This window comes from Agelaius tricolor, unplaced genomic scaffold, assembly GCF_023055355.1.
Source record: "Agelaius tricolor isolate 1412-34295 unplaced genomic scaffold, bAgeTri1.0.p SCAF_44, whole genome shotgun sequence".
Taxonomy (NCBI): domain Eukaryota; kingdom Metazoa; phylum Chordata; class Aves; order Passeriformes; family Icteridae; genus Agelaius; species Agelaius tricolor.
The window spans coordinates 190,588-209,348 of NW_027269304.1; the positions used below are offsets into that span (position 1 = coordinate 190,588).

An 18,761-nucleotide genomic window follows, 5' to 3' on the forward strand; every position below is an offset into this window, starting at 1 on the left:
ATATCTCTGACATCCAACAGTGTCCCATGGTCTGAAAGAATCACCACATAGATCCCCACCAAACCAGAAACAACCAAGCCAGCAACAAAGGAGCAAAATGCTGCTCAGCGCTTTGCTCCAGGCTGGTCTCACACAGTACTCTGACGCTGAACCCAAAATGGGCCTGGTGTGCACAAAGAAAAGGGGACACCCAAACTTGGAAGAGCTGCCAGTTACAGTGGGGCTGTGTACACAGCAAATGGAGGTGGAGGACCTCAAAACGGAGGGAGGACCCTTCAAAGCGGGGGGAGGCACCCCTGTCCCCGTGTCCTCTTTGAGACCATCCGGTCACTCCTGATCAGTCCTGACACAATGGATGGCAGGGACACTCCCCCATGCCCAGGGGGTACAGGAGAGGGATTAGGGTTGTGAGCCAAAAGTTAGAGGAGGCACTGTCAGATGATGGTGGAGGAGGAAGGAGCTGACTCTTCACAGGGTTTAATCCAAGGTTTATTGGGAACTCCGGAGGGGGAGTTCCTCCACACCTCAGCATGACTAGGTACGGAGTGCACAGACTGAGCTCTCGAAACAAGTTTTAGAGAGGGGTGGAAACAAAGGAGGGATTCATACAACCACCAATGGGGAAAACTGTGGGTGTGGAAAACGGGGAGATAGATAGCAGGAGGCACAAATTGGGAAGCACGTAGAGGGAGGGACCTGACCTCTGACCAATCACTCTATGCCCCTGATGGAAGGTTCTGGAAAGAGGGGATGGGGGGGCCAAGTGACTGACAGAGGCTCAGGGAGGAGATTGGGGAATTAATTCAGCAGAAAATTGGGGTTGGTAAGTGGGGAGTAGAGAGACTTGACATAGGGGAGGAGGGAAACAACTTGGGGTAAGCCATCTTTGGGAGACAATGGGTACATAGATGAAGAAACCATTACAAACTGAAATAAAGGCAATAAAATCTCAATACAAGACACACCAACTCTGACTGCCGTACCAATTAATGTAATTTGATTAAAACCTTAAAGGCTGATGCAAAACCATGGTTATAAAAGGTGGAACAGCCATTATGTGTTATGTGGACAAGCCTCCCAACACTGTCCCATTTGCTTCGTTGACTTTTTGTGAGTTCTCAATAAAAACCTTTATAACTTATTCTCACTTGGTGTCCGAGTCATTTAAAACAGTAATGCTATACAAGAGTCAGAGTTATCTGAGGATAGAAATCCATCAGCAATGGACACTGGGGATGCAGCAGTCATCACCCCCTGATCTGCAAACATGGACTTGGTGGTCAGTTTCCATCTCATGGCCATTGGCCTTACCAGGCAGCACTGGGACTCACAGACCTCAATGACACTTAGCTCTGAAAAGCTCCCAACCTTGCAAGAAATCTTGGGAGATCCACAACCCCTTTACACCCGGATGGGATCTACAACCTGCTTCAGAACACTTTCCTCAACATCCCCGTGTGCCTGCAATCCCCTCAAAATGCAGGACACTTCAGTGCCAACTGAACCCCACGGCCATCCCAAACCTATGCAGTCCGTCCGGCCACTTGGTGTCCCCACACCTCTATGGTGTAGCTGCCATCATCTCCCTTGACACCGCATCTGCTCATTCTGCCTCAGATAAGCTCCTGAGAGCTGCTTCAGGCTCAGCCCGTTGATTCACACCCTGGCACCAGAAGCACCAGCAAAGGTGCTTCACATCCAGCACCTTTGTTGTTTGGCTGCCTTCTCAGGTTAGAAATTAACGACTAGGGTTCACAATAACATTTGTGATAGGGGGCGGTAAATTATTGATTGCAGTTTTGATGTATGCAGTAATGGAGTGAGGAATAGGACGAGGATCGAGGCAGCTAGAGCTAGTACGCCTCCTAGTTTGTTTGGGATGGATCGGAGAACGGCATAGGCAAATAGAAGTATCATTCGGGTTTGATGTGGTTTGACTCCCAGCACCAGCCATCGACAGTCCCAGCTCTTTCAGGCACCTCTGCACACTGTCCCATGGCGGGGACCGACTCCCACTGCCGGGGTCCCCCTTGTGCAGGCCCGCCTGGAGCTCAAAGGGCCATCTCCGATTCCCGCCTGTGCCTCTTCTCCTGCCCCGGGCCGCTGCAAGCAGTGCCCATCCACAGCCCGAACGGGACGGGGATCGTAAGCGGCAGCCGCACCCAGGCACCCGCACAGCGGACACTCGCAGCCCCGAGGCAGCGCCCACAGGCGCGGGCACTCGGCCTCCCCACAGCCCGGGCCGGGACAAGCCCGGATCCCAGGAGCCCCACACCACCCTCAGCCCCCCCACGCCTCATGGGCATGGGGGAAAAGCTGTATGGGGCGGCATGGTCGGGTTTAACAGCGTGAGGTCTGGTTTAAGTTCTCAGCTTCTCTGGGAAGGTGCTGGAATGTTCCTCCCTGTCCCGCAGAGCCAATGGCGCCGGCTCCAGGACGGGCCCGCCGCTGGCCCGGAGTGAGCCAAGCAGCGATCCCACTAACGCCTCTGCCAACACTACGCTCGAATATGGAAAAAATAAACCAAAAAAAGAAGCAATGCTTCTTGCAGAGCAAAAATCTTCAATATACTTTAATATATTGAAGTGCAAAAGTCACCATGCAGCTCTGGAGAGGAGCACATGACGTTTCCCTTTCTCTAAAAATGCGTCTCCTGAGAGGGGGGAGGCTCAGCCCCTCATTGCGGGACCTAAGCATTCAGTTGTTTGAAAAGACGATTTCTCTCCTCGATCATCTGCTAGGTAGGTACTATCTATCTTTCACTAGGCCGAACAGAACGACCTCTGGGGTCCCTACGTAGCTCGCACTTGAGTGAAGAGCGGCGAGTCCGGCTCTGAGGGAACGCACTGTCCGCACAGTACCGCGCCCGGAGCGAGAGTGGTGCTGGGAACGCGGGTAAGTGGTTAAAAAAGTCCGTGGGTCTGCCCGGGGGCGGTCCGGGGCAGGCGGAGGTGGGGCCGATCCCCGCCGGCCCCGCCGCTCACACCGCCCCTCGCTCTACTCCTGGCGGCAGCGGCGGGGGCTCCCGGCGGCGGCGGCGGTGGCTCCCGGCGGCCGGTCGGACGGGGAGGGCGCCCGCGGGACAGGTAGGCACTGACCGGACCCGTCCCGTCCCCGTCCCGAGCAGCAGGTGCCGGGTGCGGCAGCGGGGGTGAGGCGGTATCGCTCCCTCCCGGAGCGGGGATTGCCCTCGGCAGGAGCATCCTCCGGGGAGCCGCTGGGATGCGGTACTGCCCGAGGTGCCTCCGCCTTTGCGGAGCATCCCGGCGTGTTTGTCCCCGCTTTCGTGCGGGGTGACCGGGATGGTGGGGCGGGATGCGGGAGCGCTCGCTCGGTCCCGAGCCTGGGCGAGTCGGTTTAGGTTCTCCTCAGAGTACTGTTATTTATTTATTTATTTTCCGCAAAGTGCCTGTTTTTAAAGGTTGTCCTTCGTTTACAACGAATGCTTTTTTGGCTGTCCTGAGCAGAGACTGGAGCGAGTGTACACCCTGGAATAGAGGGATGTTTGTGTATAGATGTAAATTAGCGTGACCCGCACGTGAAAATGCACATCTGTTTAATACCTTGATTTAGTTCCAGCATATGTCCCTCAGCAGAAGCTGCCTAGAGAAATTCTCAGTTGTGTGGTATCCTGCACAGATTTTCTTTTGGCGACAGTAGTAGTAGCGTAAACATTTCCTACTTTGTCTTTCAGCCAAGGAGTAGTTTCAATCTGGAAATGTAGGCACAAATCAATTAGGAAAAATACGCAGCTGCTTTTCCTAGAATGAGCTGGGAATGGACAACTTTCAGTAATCTTATTAATTACTTAAATGTTGCTGCCAGTCATTGAATACTGAAGTGCAGTCAAATTGAGCATGCATCTCCTAGAATCACTCACAGCTCTGAAGTTTTTCCAAAGTACCAGCTTCTCACTATAGAGTAAGTTTAAAACCTCACTTGGAACGTGTCTTTGGTATAGAAGATGCTTCATAGATTATTTTATCAAGTTGGTAACTGAGCTTTGGCAGCAGTCTTTTAGAAAGCTGATTAACATAATGACTCTGTATAGGAAAAATGTTTTATTCCAGCATCTTGGAAGAACAAAGGAAAAAAATCTGAAAAGACAAGTCTGGAGAGTAACATTTGTTTCCCAGCAGATAAGCTGCAGACCTTTGCTGAAAAGTCTTAGATTCTTTGATTGAGCAGCATGTCTGATGTGAGGCTGAAACTGAAAGCTGGCTTCAGTTGCCTTGTCAACATCCCTAAACGGTATTTGTCCCCAACAGCACAATACTTGGAGGAAAGCATATGTAATTAGGTATGTGTGTTCTTCTTGAAGCGGAGGGAGTGGGGGGTGCAACCATCTGAGTTGGAGACAGAATTTAGCCAAGTAACTATTTAGGCCAAATAACTATTGCTTGCTAGTTACTGGCCCGGCAAATGAAGCAGTATTAGCATGTCTAGTTTGATTTCCCATCTCAAATCAGAAAATCCAGCTGGGCAGGTGTGCTCCAGATTTTTAATAAGCTGGACAAACTCTAATTTAGGACCAGGTTTCTACTTGTTTGCCTATGTAACTCATGCACCTGTGCAGCATCAATATATGGCACCCTATGTAATAAATTTTATTTAAATTTTCTTACAGAGCCAACCATGTGGCCTTGTCATACAATCAAATTTAAGCGTGTGTGTTGCTCCCACAGGGGGTGAATCAGTGGCATCATATTAGTAGTGATTGTTAATATGCTGTGGAGATGCCCTGGCTTTGTGTGTGGTTCCTTGGCGTGTGGTTTAGAGACTGGAGTGTTAAAAGTCTCTGACAGAGCAGTTCACAGGACAGGCTATGAAATTTGTGTTCTTGCTCACTGATTATAGTCCATATCTGGCAAAAAAATTTTTTTTCTAAACTGCAGGCAGCTCAGTGACCTGTGTGAAGGCAGCTGGCTGTGTCTTTCCCTGGAAATAGAGTTCCCCTTTTCTGGTGTATCAGGTGGTAAAATGGTCCAGAGGTGGCACAGCTCTCCGAGGGCAGGGCTGTGTACGCCAGGTTTCAGTCCCCGCAGATGGAAACTGTACTACCCTTGCATTAGGGGAAGATGCCTTAGCCCTTTGTATATAAATTTCACCACTTAGATGTCTCCTTAAAACTGGGATAGCTAATGCCGTCATTTTGAATGCGAGTGGTAGGGTGGGAGTGGGCACCTGGAGGACCTGTCCAGGGGTTTCAGTGTTAAATGAGCTATCCTGAGGTGAGCAGAAGGGTTTAACCAAGTGAACAGTCCTTTGGTGACTTGCATAACCATGTTTTCCACAATCAGCTGTTCAGCTGTACGGGTACACTCACCCCCCCCCCCATAATGAAGCAAGTGCAGTTAACAAAAGCAATTAATTCATCTATGCAAAGAACACAGGAACTGTGCATTACCATACTTAAGTTTGATTAACATCTAGCAGAGTTTGGAGTGGGCTTTTGACTGCAGCTGGTAAGGATCCCTTGAATTTATATTCAGATTACTTGGCAGGAGTTTTGCATGGTTTCTGTATGTTGCTTTTTCTTGTCTAGGCATTTTAATTTCTTGTTAGGGAGAGCAAGTGGCTTTTGAGGAAGTTAAAAACCAGCTTCTTTGTGTACATGCCACAGTTTTAGTCTAACCAAAGATGTGTTGGTTTAAAAAACCCAAAGTTATGTAGATAGTACTGTAAGATGGATGTGATCCTATTTTTTAAAAAATATTATTTTAATGGAACACAGTGTAGATGAGTTGTGTTTCTTTAGGTATAGACAGGAATGGTGTAGTGAAATGACAAAGTTCTTACATCCTTACTCCTGTTAAGTGGTGTCTTCCTTGATGAATGATGCCAGTGGAATCAGATTTCAGTATGTAGTAGTTATGTTACTGACTCACTGCCAGGAATTTGATCCTGATTTTTAATACTAACAGATTAGTTTGTCAGTAATTAGTACTGACTTCATATGCTCCAGTCAGCATAGCATAAACGTAGATATAAGTGCAGTATTTTTTCATCTGTGAGAAAAATCTGTGTCTTGATATTCCAAATGTTGGGTTTTTTTGTTTTTTTTTTTTTTTTAACTTGTGAAAAGAGTATGTATCATCTAAAGCCATCTGTCAGAAAACTAGGAGAAATATTCTGGGCTGGGATTTGCTTTACTGGAATAGCTTTATTGATTGTGTCAGCATTCATGTTAATTAACCCATTCAAACTGTCTGGTCTGTAATTGATGTTTTGCCTGTGGAAGGATTTGTGGTTCATGCCTTTGGATGTACACGTTAAGTTTATATTAAAATGTGGACAGCCATCTCTTCCAGTTTTATCAGTGTTTTGTATCTGATTGTCAAAGAAATTAGCCTATAGTCAGCAGTGAGATACCAATTCTGAGCTCTTTTGATGTGCAAGACAATGAAAACATACAGCAGAAAACATAATTTTGACTTTGACATTGACTTGCTGTGTGACCTCAGGAGAGAAATGTAATAATTTTTCTGTTGCTGTAAAAGAACACCCTTCTCAGTCTACCAGATAATTTTTGTTGAACACGCAGAGGTGCAAGTGTGTGCAAAATTATTTTTTCAAAGAAACGTAAAGACTTCGTATCGGTGTGTCATTTTAGACTTAGGATCACTGGCACAAAGAGCTGCAGCTTGTATGGCTCTAGTGTCCACCACTGCAGCCACAGGAGATGCACAACAGCACAAGAACAATAGCAAAAAAATATCTTTCCTTTTATAGTCTACATCCAAGACAAAAGGCAAGAGGAACAATGAAATAATGAAGACAGGTGTCAAGCTAAAGTCATGCTATTTTTCATCAAAAGTCCAGAGAAATTCCTACATTTAAAGGAATTAATAATAGCTCTTTTTTAGATGAGAGTCTTCAAATAAAAGACAGCGAAGAGCTATTTCTCTGTAATGCCAATGATGGCTAGAACCAACGCCTCACCAAACAAAGGGCCAGCATCTTGTAAAGTACTGGGAATGCTGGGCATGGGCAAGGACCATGAAAGGCAAGGGGACATCTCAGAGAAGTCATGACCTTAGGATGATGCAGAGGATGACTTTGTCAGGCTGGACGAGAGGGGACCAGCAGGGGTTTGTGGTCTGGGTAGAATTGTCCAGGCAAGGGTCAGGGTGGCCCTGAACCATTGTGGTGGTGTTTCTCTGGGGCAGTGCTCATCTGGAAGGGTCTGCTCAAAGCAGCAGTGGAGGGTGTGGAGAAGGAAGAAGGCTGGCTCAGGCTGCTTAATAAAGAAAAATTATCCAGAGGAGGGTAAATATGTGTTTAGGGCATGTTTATGAGCAGTACCAGGGTGGAACACCAAAGCAGGGCTCAGAAGTTAGCATTACTTTGATGGACTGCAAAGGAAAGAAGAATGAACTGGACAGGAGATGGTATGTGAGCTGCTAGTTTGCTGTTTGCCCCATTCCTTTTGGGAAGAAGCCACTGCTTCCCGAAGTTTCCTGCACATCACAGGCATTATGTCATGAATTCTTCCCACACAGTGCCTGTTTCTTCAGAGGTAGGTCCTGTAAGTCCCCTTCAGAGTGAGTAGTGCTGTATTTCAAGAGTAGTACAAGACAAAAGTTTCCAGTACAAAATTATTCAAGAGACAGTATGGGCAGGAGGATGTTTTTCTTAATATGGTTTGGTCTCAGCCCTATGAGACTACTTTTCATTAATGAAAACAGAGACATCCGTACAGGGTTTCAATGAGTTCAGCATGTTTAAAGCAACTTTTGAAGTTTCTTCTATACAGAAGTCTTCTCTATATATTTTTCAGAATATTTTGTTGGCAGGGGAAAGGGTTGGGTGTTCTTGGTGTATTTAAAAGATTTACAGAGCAAGTAGTAAAATAACATTGTCACCTGGCAAGTTACTTGTCTTTGTCCTGTGAAAATGTTTTGATTTTATCTTGCAGACAAATATTCAAGGTGGAGATATCTTGGACTTGTGATTTTTTTTTTTCCCATCCCCCACTTTTATTTGGAGCACAATTCTCTGCTGTCATAGGGCTTAGGAAAAGTGATTCAAAGTGATGTAAATAAATGATGGCTATGTTACATTACTTGCCCCGCTCTTCATGTGGCCCATAGAGAAGCTTCATAATCGGTTGATTTGGATGAGAGCTTTTGAATCCTGACTTTTAAAGTTTCAGCGTTGCTGGGCTGATTAACTAAAGAGCAGCAAAAGAGTTTCGATGGCAGGGCTCTGCCAAAAGGAGCCCCCAAAGTGAGTGTTTTGTGCGAAAGCATGCCTTGCAGTTTGAGCCCGGAGTGACAATGATTGTAACACAATGCTGCTCATGTGACAGTGAGACAAAGAGGCCATTATGCACGGCTGACTGGCATCAGATCCTCCAAAAGCCAATAGTCAGACCAAGCTTGATCACCCTGAGAATGTGAACACACTGGAAGCACTTGCATGTTAAGAAAAAAATAAATTAAAAAAAAAAAATAGAAAAGAACATGTGTGTTTGTGTGTGTGCCCGCCAAGGCCTGGTTGAGTTTTAAGTACAAAATGACATAATTGGTTTGTTTATGTTTTTTTGGAAGCTGCTGTCAGGAATCAGCAAAAAACATGTAACATAGCATTGAGAGCAGACGGAGTGGGAATCAGATGGAGTATGCCAACAGGCCAAGTGGATCTTCCACTTCCTTTGCTTCTTTGCTCCATTGCTTCCTTCTGTGTGCTTTTGGGCATCTGTAGCTGAGTTTTAATTTCCTCTGAAGTGTTTACAAAATTTTAGACCGCATTGGTCTGTCAATACACGTATCTCAGGATCACTGGAACTCAAGCACAAATAATGACTATGTGTGTTTGTGGGAAGCATCTGTTTGGTGTCTTATAAACCCTCTTCAAAGGGTTCAAGAGCACTTGATACATGAAGAAATGACCCTGATGAGTTGTGAGCTGTGGCAGTCTTGGTCCCAAAGGCAGCAGGGCTGGAAGTCTACTGAGTAAATAGGATACAGCAGCTGGAGTGGAGAGCTCTTCAATTAGAAAAGTATTTGTTTAAAAACAGCTGGTTTGCCTTTGCAACCTTGAGGGATGGATTGACTTCTCCAGCACATCCATCAGATGGGAGGCGGCACCTGATGATGGCCGGAGTTAGTGGTGATCACACCCTGCAGAGAGGTTTGGCCTTACTCCCTGACTACTGCTGTATGTCACTTTCCTCTTTACTGTTTTCCTACCATAAGAAAAATTTCACAATCTGCACAGGCTGCCTGAATCTATCACTCTGTCACCACCAAAAACCCGAGGCTGCCTCTTTCATATCCTCTTGCCTGTGAAAACCCCACTTAACTCTCTGGTCTCCTTCCCTCCCCACCTCCTCCTGCTTAGACAGCGAAACTAGGAAGGCAGAACGATGATTTGGGGCCCTTTTTTCCAGAGCTGTGTGTGGGCTCCTCTGGATCTGGGGGAGCCCCCTCGGGAGGGAGCCCTGGACAGGATCTTTACCAGCGGCTCCCCCGTTTAACTCGTGGCTCTGCTCGCTCCGTAATGGAGCTTTCCTGCCTTTTTAATCCGCGCCACATGCGGGTGACCCGAGCAAACCCTGTGGGAAGACAGAAGCCCTGTTGTGTGTTTGTAGAGCAGTTGCTCGGAAGCTGATGTACAGCTGTGGCCGGGCTTGTTTGGAAGTGAAGAGTAACTTGATCTTTTAATCTTTTTTTTTTTTTGTCCTTCGTCTTTTTTTTTTTTTTTTCCCCTCCCCAGACTGATGTTGCATATAACAACTGTTTCTGAAGGGTACCTGCCAATGAGATTGAAATATGTATTTTAAATTGAGGGGTAGAGTTCATGAAGATTTGATCAGTCTGCAAAGAATGTCACTTCTGTTTGGGTTGTTTTATTCTTTTTTTAAATTATTTTACCTAGTTTCATTTCTTTCAAAATAAAATGTGTAACTGTAGAGAAGCTAAGAGTCCAGTTTTCTTACTTGCATTGAGTAAACCAGGAGTGACTCAAGTGAGATCAGAGTAGCTGAGGTGGAGTTCATGATGCCAGACCCATTGTTTCTGCATCTTAGGATCTGTGAAGACACACACGTCTGTGTCATCCAAATATACCAAAGCCAGAACAACTGGCCTCATTTAATAGATAATTAAGTTTTCTTTTAGAAAAAAGTGGAACTGCCATCACTGTGATGGACTCTGCTGAGAGTGCATAGGGTTCTCTCTGTGCTTCGGGGTTGGTTTGGATTAAAGGCACTGCACATTGCAGGTTCTTTAAAAGAGAAGATGGTCCTGAAGGAAAAAATCACTACTTCAAGGGAACCTGTTTATACTCTGAACCCACAAAAGACTGCATTTTTAATTATTGAATAAGAGGATAGGGTGAGTAGTTGTTGAGAGAGTAAAACAAAAACACAGCAAGAGAAAAGCTTCCTTGTTTTAAGTATCCCCACTGCTTGTCAGTAGATTTTTCAATCTGCATAACCCATTTCAGGGAGCTGTGAGACTTAATCTCATCTCTGGAACAATATTGTTCTTCTGCAACTTTAATGCACTTTTTAGAAATGCTACATTCTTTCTTGCTGAACACTAGTTCATGCCAATTTGCATTATGTATGAATAATGACAGCCAGGATATGCATTCATGGTAAGTGAACCTCAAAGGATGCAGTGGTTTGGGGTTCTGGTCTGCACCACTAATATGCAGGAGAAGATTTTTTTTTTTTTTTTTGTGCTTTTGCAGATTGCCAAACTTTCTGTGTGTATTTTGACAGTGTATCAACTTCAGAAAAGAGATTTTTGTTTGGCTTGTTTGCTGAAGTTGTGTGGGGATGCAGGGAGGAAATGCCCTTTCTCATCTAGCAATGAGACAAGTTGTGAAGAAACCCTGACGTTGCTGCTGCTGCCTCTTGGTCTGCACGAGGAGGTTTTTGGGAATTAAGGAGAAATCCATTGCAGTCACTCCAAAAATGTCCAGTGCCACTGAGTGATGTTTCTGGAGCCTGCCTTCTAGATACACACTTTAATCTTCTTCTCTTGTGGGAGTCTCTACATTGACTTTTGAAAATTACCCTGCTTTGTGTTTCATGGCCTATCTTCAGGGAAATAGCAAAGCTTTAGTACACTGATGTTTTCTCTTAGGCTTATATGTGTGTGTTTTTTCTTCATTGCTGTTTCCAACAAGAAAACCAGAGGGAAAACCAAGCAAAAAACCAGACTGACGAGAGGGAATTATTGGCCTCTTCAGAGATGACCCAAATCTGTAAAGAAATTCTCTCAGTCGTGACATTGGGTGCGGTGGTGGTTCCTTTGTAAATGTTTAGGACCCAGAAGTCTGTATTTCATGATTTGCTACACCCAGTTAGTACCATCAGCACGATGCTCATGTCATTGCCATCATGGCAGGATATCAAACTGGAGGCATGGATCCCGGGTGTGGGTTGAAAATGGAGACCAACAGACCTAAATTCTGTTTCTGTTTCAGCCCTGCTGTTGACTTGTTTTGTGGAACAAGATTAACACTTAGACAGACTGGAGCCAAACACTTTCCATGTACAGTGTGGCCTCAAGAATAAAAGGCTGGTGTTAGAAGTAGTGTTGTAGATCTTATAGGGAATTATGTCAATTAAAATACTGTATGTGAGATTATTACATAATGTGTATCTCAAATAAATGTGCTTAAGTGAGTGCTATTTTTGCTGTATTCACTAGGTTGAGGAAAAACAGACATTTGCAAAGAAAAGAGATCTCAAAGTAGAGTGCCATTGTGGAAACTTTCTGGACCCCCATGTGGCATGGAGCAGCCTTGAACTGCTGAGAGTGCAACAAAAACCTTCAAACAGTGACAAAGAGCATCTGCCCTGGCTTGTCTCACCCATTGGGGCAGACTCCTTCCAAAAAAACAGTCACTTGCTCTCCTGGAGGGGGAGAATCAGTATCCCAGTCTGCCCTCCAGAGAGAAGACAGATTTACACATGGATTAGTTCAGTGGGCAGCTGACAGGTTGGGTCAGGCTGAGTGCCCATTGCTTGCCCAGCCCATGGTGGACAGCTTTGCTTCAGCTTCCAGCACAGAACCATCCTTCTGCCTTTCAGGAGTGGATGCAGTGGGTATTGGTGTAGTTCTTGTTGCTCTTCCACACGTACTTTTACCTTTCTTTGCACTCTCTGAAGCAGCAGAGAAAATTGGTAAGAGAAGGTCAAATAATCCCTTGCTCCTTATTGGGTGAAGTGGATGAAAAGTAGTTTTCAGCAATACTGCAGCTGGCCTGTCTGTCTTCATGCTTACAATAGCAACATACATTTCTGTGCTCTTGGTAGAAAGCCTGTGTGAAATTGGAAAGAAGAAGTTAGCTGAGGGAGAAAGTGTCATTTTGCTATGCCAGGACAGTAGGTGCTAAGAGTTTGGGTTCTAGAGCCAAAAGAAAATCAGCTGGTCATAAAATCAGTTATTGGCCAGTTCAAGGTAGGTGGGATTTTCACCTGGTATCATGATCTGTGGATTTCAGAGAAAGACAGTTCCTGAGCTCAGGTTTCATCCCAAGTTTCCATGCAGATCAGAGGAGAGTGTCCATTCCATTTCTGCTCTTCCCTCGCTGTGACGGTCCAGTCCCATTGCAAATGCTGTGCTGTTTGTCACTGTCCCCTCAGCCCTTTGCTCATCTGCTGGCAAGGTAAGGCAGCAGATGCACCACTGAATGTGAAGTTTCACAGGGTGCAATTTCCAAATTCTGGGTTGCTCTCATCCATTAATGAGAGACGACACATTCACACATTGAGGTAACCACTGCTCTTCCTTCTGAAAATGGGGACTTCTTTTAATTTATCTTTAAGAAAGGAAGAAAAAAGGAGGCACAATTTGCAACACTTAGTTTAATTGTTAATGAATGACTGAACCAAGGCCAACGTTCCTGTAGTTTTAACTGAGAGGCAGCAGAAGCTGTAACAGAGATGCTGCTAGTGCCAGTTGGGCTATAAGTTATAAGTCTACTTTACAAAGTTTCCCTGTTTTCTGGCACAGTCTCTGACACATACACTCCAGTCAATCAAAGTAAAGTGCCTAATAACAGATGTGGCAATTAAGCTGAAGAATTCTGTCTCTCTCGCTTAATTTTTATTACAGAGAATAACAGAGTACCTCATTAAACCCAGCATCATAGAGGGTTTTTTTGGGGTTTTTTTTTTTAATTTGGCATACAAATGTCTGCAAAAATTAGATCTCTGAATAGGGTGCCTTGTTACGAAAGGTGCTTTGTCTGACAATGATATGGACAGACCATTTTTCTATGACAGATATGTGCTTGTGCTGCTGCTGTCCTTTTGCACGCTGCAGAGGTACAGGCTTAAAGAAGTCAACATGTGTCCTGAAGGATGATATTTTGTGGGATTTAGGGCCTTGTGTTCAAGTTGATAAGAACATGGTCTTGATTTTTCTGGGTTCAAATTACACTGCCCTCAACTGAAATCAGCAGCAGGCACTTAAAAAGATTTCAGATAATCTGTGTAATGCAGGTAAATTAACATATTAAAGTAAGAGAAATTTTCTTGATGAACAGTACTAATTGCAACCTGAAAAAGTTGTCTTCTGATTGTTGGAGCTTCGAAGGCATTTGCCATCATCAGTTTCTTCTACTGATGTACTGGGCACTCTTTTTAAAAAGGCCTCTGATTCATCATTAGACAAAGTTAATTAAAGAATTTAACGGTTTGAGGTGCTCTAAAACTTATGGTTAGAGAAGACTGATACTAATATAAATCAGAACAGGAAGCTTTGATATGAAATTACTCTGTTAGTATGAAAGGCATAAAATTACAAAGTTGTTTACTTGCTCATTCCTAGAAAGAATCTGCTTTTTTAATGCCTGCCACAAGTGTTGGTAGCAGTTTTATTTCTTGGAGGTTTTGTTTATTCACTGAAGCACAGCATCTTGTCCTAAAGCTGCAGCTGGTACTCTAGGGGTGTATTGAACCAGTTTGTGCCTGTGTACATTCTTTGTCTCTTTTTACATTCTACATCTAAACCTGCATGTTTATATATCCTCAGTGTGCAGAAAACTTGCAGACACCACTGGCACCTGGCAAAGTTGAATTTCTCCCCAGGAATTATTTTTTCTTCTGCTGGCACATAGGGAGTACTAGTATTAGGTACTAGAATTAGACAACTGCAAACATGTTTTAAATTTGTATTAATGTTTACAGAGGATGTAATGTGTTTAAGCCAGTTTACCATGAAAACCACATATTTTGCATATTACTCACTCTGTAGGCCTCTTGAGGTTTTGTTGTAATCCCTGTGAAAGTTCTTCAAGACAGAAGTTCTTCAAGACTTAAAGATAGGATTTATCCCTTTAATTGTGGGTTTGTTAAAAAGCTAGAATTAACCAGTCACTTTCAGTTTTGAATTATGTTCTTCCATTTTCCCCTTTGAGTGCAGGAGCACTACATCCATTCCAACCTCTGCAAATCACCAAAATAAAAGATGGAACTGAGTGAATGAACTGTCAAAGGAAATGCTTTTGCCTTCCCCATTCTTCTGCTAAAATGTTTTGAATTTTCTTTGTAGGGTGGTGGTTGTGGTGGCATGTGAGGTTTTGTGCAGTGAATCACAGATGCTTTGATTGCTGGAGGTGGAAAAACTGATCCATAATGCATTGAAATGTTTCAGAAGCTGTTAGGGGGAAATGGTATCAGAATTAATTAATTCTGCTTTTTTTAAGCACATCATTTGAAACATGAAGTTTTTAAGCTGTGGTAAAGATTTACAGAAGTGTAATGCTTGGTGTAAATCATGAAAACAGGATCTAGCTGGAAAGAGAACTTTGTTTTCTGCTGGGCATTACATGCAAAATGGCATTTCACTGGATGATTAACAAGGGCAAATGTGCTGAAGCAGAGTTGCCAGCAATTTTTTTTTTCACAAGCTATAGCATCTTCTTAGCATCCAGAAGTTGTAAACAAACGCAGGAGTTCAGATGTCTGATTTTCACAATGAGAGGGTCCAGTGAAAGGCTGTGACAAGAAAGGCTGCAGACTGAAGAATTTTGCCAGTGATAAGAGAGGCTGTGTCTAGGAAAGGGAGGAATCTAATGTATGGTGAAAATGCGTATGGAAAAACAGAAAGTGCATGTCATGGGGGAGGGAAGGAAACAGAGGCTGTCTTTGAAGAGGGCTGGAAAGCAGAAGACTTTTAAAGGAAGGTGGGAACATTTGAAATTGATCCTAAATTGCATAGGAAGCTAAAGTAATTATCTGAGTCCTTTGACTGTGCTCTTTTATATCCTGGCAATAAAGTGGAAGTGACACGGTGTCTGGAAGGCTGGTAATAGGAAAAGAGGGGTCACAGAAACTTTGTTCAAGAGAGGGTAAAACCATGAATGATAATTTCCACAGCGGTGGAACCGGGGCATTGGTGTATTTAGGCAACCACAGGATTGTCCCAGGCAACTTGTCAGCAACCACAAGGTTTTCACAGTTAAATCCATGAGTGCAATGTCCTTTTTTTATTATTTGCATTAGGAAAAAAAAAAAAAAAGTCAGAAATCTATATGCTGTATGGCTGAGGGACTATGACAAAAGTTTGACTCAGATATCTTTGTTGGGTAACTCAGTAATAAAGCTTTCATACATGGTAGTAATAGCTTCTTTCAGAAATAATTCTCCTTTAAGACATGCATTTAACCATTTTCACTTAATTCCATAGTTTTCTAGCCCTGTACTATTAAAATAGACTTGGGGTTAAAATAAAGAGATGTTTCAGTAAGGAATACATTTTTTGAAAAAAAAAAACATTTTAAAATATATTGATTTAAAAAAAGAAGGAGGGGGAAGCAGAGGAGGATATGATATTTGTCTCAAGCCTATAGTGTACAGAGTCTATTAAATTATGTTATTTGCCTTTTTTTGCTGAGAACTTTTAACTCCCAGCATCCACCCTGGGAAAGATGCCTAGGGCTGAGAGGTGCCATCTGTGTATGGACCTGACACAGTTTTTCATGTTTCACCTGAAATGTCTTGTGTCAAACAAGCAAATCAATCAGAATTTATGTTCGAGGTGCTGTTTCATCTTCTCAAAGTGTGCTTTTCAGAAACTTTGGTTTGGATTCTACACAGTTTTAACTGTCTTTATTTGGTAAATTTTCATTTGGGTGGGAAAAAAAATAAAAAGCAGTGTATTTAGTCAAAAGATTTTTGTCAACAACTCATCCTGCTGGCTACCTGTGGAAATGATCTTTAAACATACAATACCATGGTCTATAGGTAACCTTAATGGTTCAACACCTGTACCTGTTATCTGCCTGGAAAAAAGGGAAATACTTTCAAGTGAAAGGGCCCTAATTTATCAGACAGTGACAGCTACAGTGAAGTGACCCCATGTTTGTGACGTTTGGCAGCCTTCCTCTGAGGAAAAATAATGAGTCCATCTGCAAAGTATCTGGCATGCTGGCATCTGTCTTTACCATGCCTTTACCAAGCCTTGTGCAGACTTGACTTGCACTGAGCTGTCCTTTCCTGCCCTTTTAATGCTAATTTGAGGGAGAAGAGGACTGGTAAGTGGATATATGGCCCCTGCCAGCTTAGCAGCTTCACAAACTCTCACTGAATGGCAGCGAGTGAAGTCAGCAGGCCAAGGACAATCTTGCTTTTCAAGAGGATAGTTCCTAGAAGAAACTCTCACGATCTTTTGCAGTAAGAACAGGTCTTGTAAAAGATGCTGCTGAGTGTTCTGCAGGGAAGGACAGAGTGCTTGAGGACCTTGTTGCGACATTCCCATGCTTTTGGGTCTGTGCTGCAGCATGATCCATGCTATCCAGCCACCCACTGCATCTGGAACTGTGTGGCTTTACTAGTGCAAATCCACATGTTTGCTGGGTGGTAAAGTTTCCTGTTTCCTCCCATGTTTGCAATTATCCTAATTCATTCTGTGCTTGTAATTGCAATGCAAGAGGTTGTTTGATGCTTACAAAACAATGTGCAGTGTGGCAGCTCCCAACCTCTCCAGGTTTCTACCAGAAAATGTTTAAGAAGGAAAAAGAAGTTTAACTCAAAAATTTACTCCAGTTTCCAGTTTTAAAATAGTTTGAAGGCTGCTCTCTGTTATTTAAGATCAGGTAATATATTGTTGCATTTATATTTACTAGGAATGGTAGAGAGATTCATTCTGTGAAATTATAGCATTACCATGAAATAAAGGACTGTGATGTTGTAGCTTTCAAAACTGTAATTGCATCACTCAGGGGCAAATAAAGCCTGGTCTCCTCCAGACTTGTGCATTATCTCTGGATTCTCTGGAACTCCACAATTCAGGACTTCTTTCACTCTCTTGCTTCCTGTTTAAGTGACCAATACATTTACAAGTTATTGGGCATGAGGCCAGAACACACAGACAAACACTGTGATTACATAAACCTCATTTTCTTAGAAGCCTCTGATAATTAAAGAGAGACTGAAAAATAAAAATGACCTAATCTAATAACCAAAGAAGAATGGTCACTGATTACTGATTTATTTTTCTTTGCAGTGTAACTTGAAAAAAGTAGCAGCATATCTGTCTCCATCAAAGAGACTTGTTCCAGCTCACTCAGCCTTTGATTTGTTTATTCTTCAGACACCAATCTAAGTGAATTGCTTTTCCCACATCCATGCTTAGCCCATCCTCAACATCTTTGGACTCCACAAATGTGTCAGTCTGTTTCACAGTGAGGTTTGAAATAAAGCAGCCCAGGTGAAGAGGGTCAGATCTGATTAGGCTGCATCAAGAAGGGCTCTTATCATCTCTGACCATGGAGGGTGTGAAAGTTTAGGGCCCTTCAGTTTAGGGCACTATTGGGTTATCCTTTAGCAAACTCTCATGCTGGCTGTGCAGATCCCACACATTTTCTGTCAGCCCTGCCAGCTTGGTCTGTCCTGAGCTCCCCGTGACAGTGACAATCAATGCTGCCTTTGGAGTGATATGTTTTGAGGATTTGGGAAAAGACCAGTCAGTTTCCATTTGCTGTGACTGTACATCTTCAGCCAGCCTAGGGTCTGTGTGATAATGCTCCTAATTCAGGTTATTTTGTATTTGCTTTATGAGTGAGATTTCATGTGACAAGGTGTCAAACTGATTTACTGATTTCCAAAGGGAAAACGCCTTCTGCTCTTCATCCATTAATTCTCTAATGTAATCGATAAAAGCAATCAGTTGTGGATTTTTTTTTTTTTCACAGAAGCTAACATGGGATTAATCATCATTGATAAGATTAGGTCAGATTCAAATTTTGCTCTGCCTGACATCAGTCGTGAGAGGAGATGTTTTTATAAGCAAATCGTGTCCCTGGTAGAGGAGCTGAGCTTCAGGAGCGAAGAGTGTTGTGGAAAAGACTCTGTAGGAAATGACCAAACAATTCTTCACCCAAAAATGGTTTAAAAAACTCTTTTATCTCATGTGGAGCTGTAGTTTCCAATTGCAGTCACCAAGTCTGTGTGGGCACCTCTGGAGAGAGTGAGGGCAAGGACACCGGCAAGGGGCTTTGAACAGATCACTGTGTGGTTTACAATTCAGTCTGAAATTTGAAGAAATCTATGAGGAGAAGATTTCTTTTGAAGTAGCACTTGCTATACATGCAGGTTGATGCCATGTCAGTGCAATTAAGAATAGCCCATGGGTTTGCAGCCCAGAAAACATTTTGATGTCCCTGTGCCCTACCACTGCAGAAAGGCAGGACTGAACGCTGTAAAACCTTTGAGATGCCACACAAACTCTCACTGCTCTGGAGTTTGTCCTCTAACTAAATGGCCCGTTCCTGCTGCATTTTTCATGTTTCAG

General features: G+C 43.6%; 1 protein-coding gene across 1 annotated transcript in view; it reads left to right on the top strand.

Moving 5' to 3' along the window:
- The first annotated feature begins 2,966 nt into the window (after positions 1 to 2,966).
- Positions 2,967 to 18,761, top strand: part of MEGF10 (multiple EGF like domains 10) — an 85,928-nt gene continuing 70,133 nt past the window's right edge. Inside the window, exon 1 of the mRNA XM_071455093.1 lies at positions 2,967 to 3,086. The gene's annotated coding sequence lies outside the window, so the exon portion shown is untranslated. The remainder of the gene's footprint in view (positions 3,087 to 18,761) is intronic.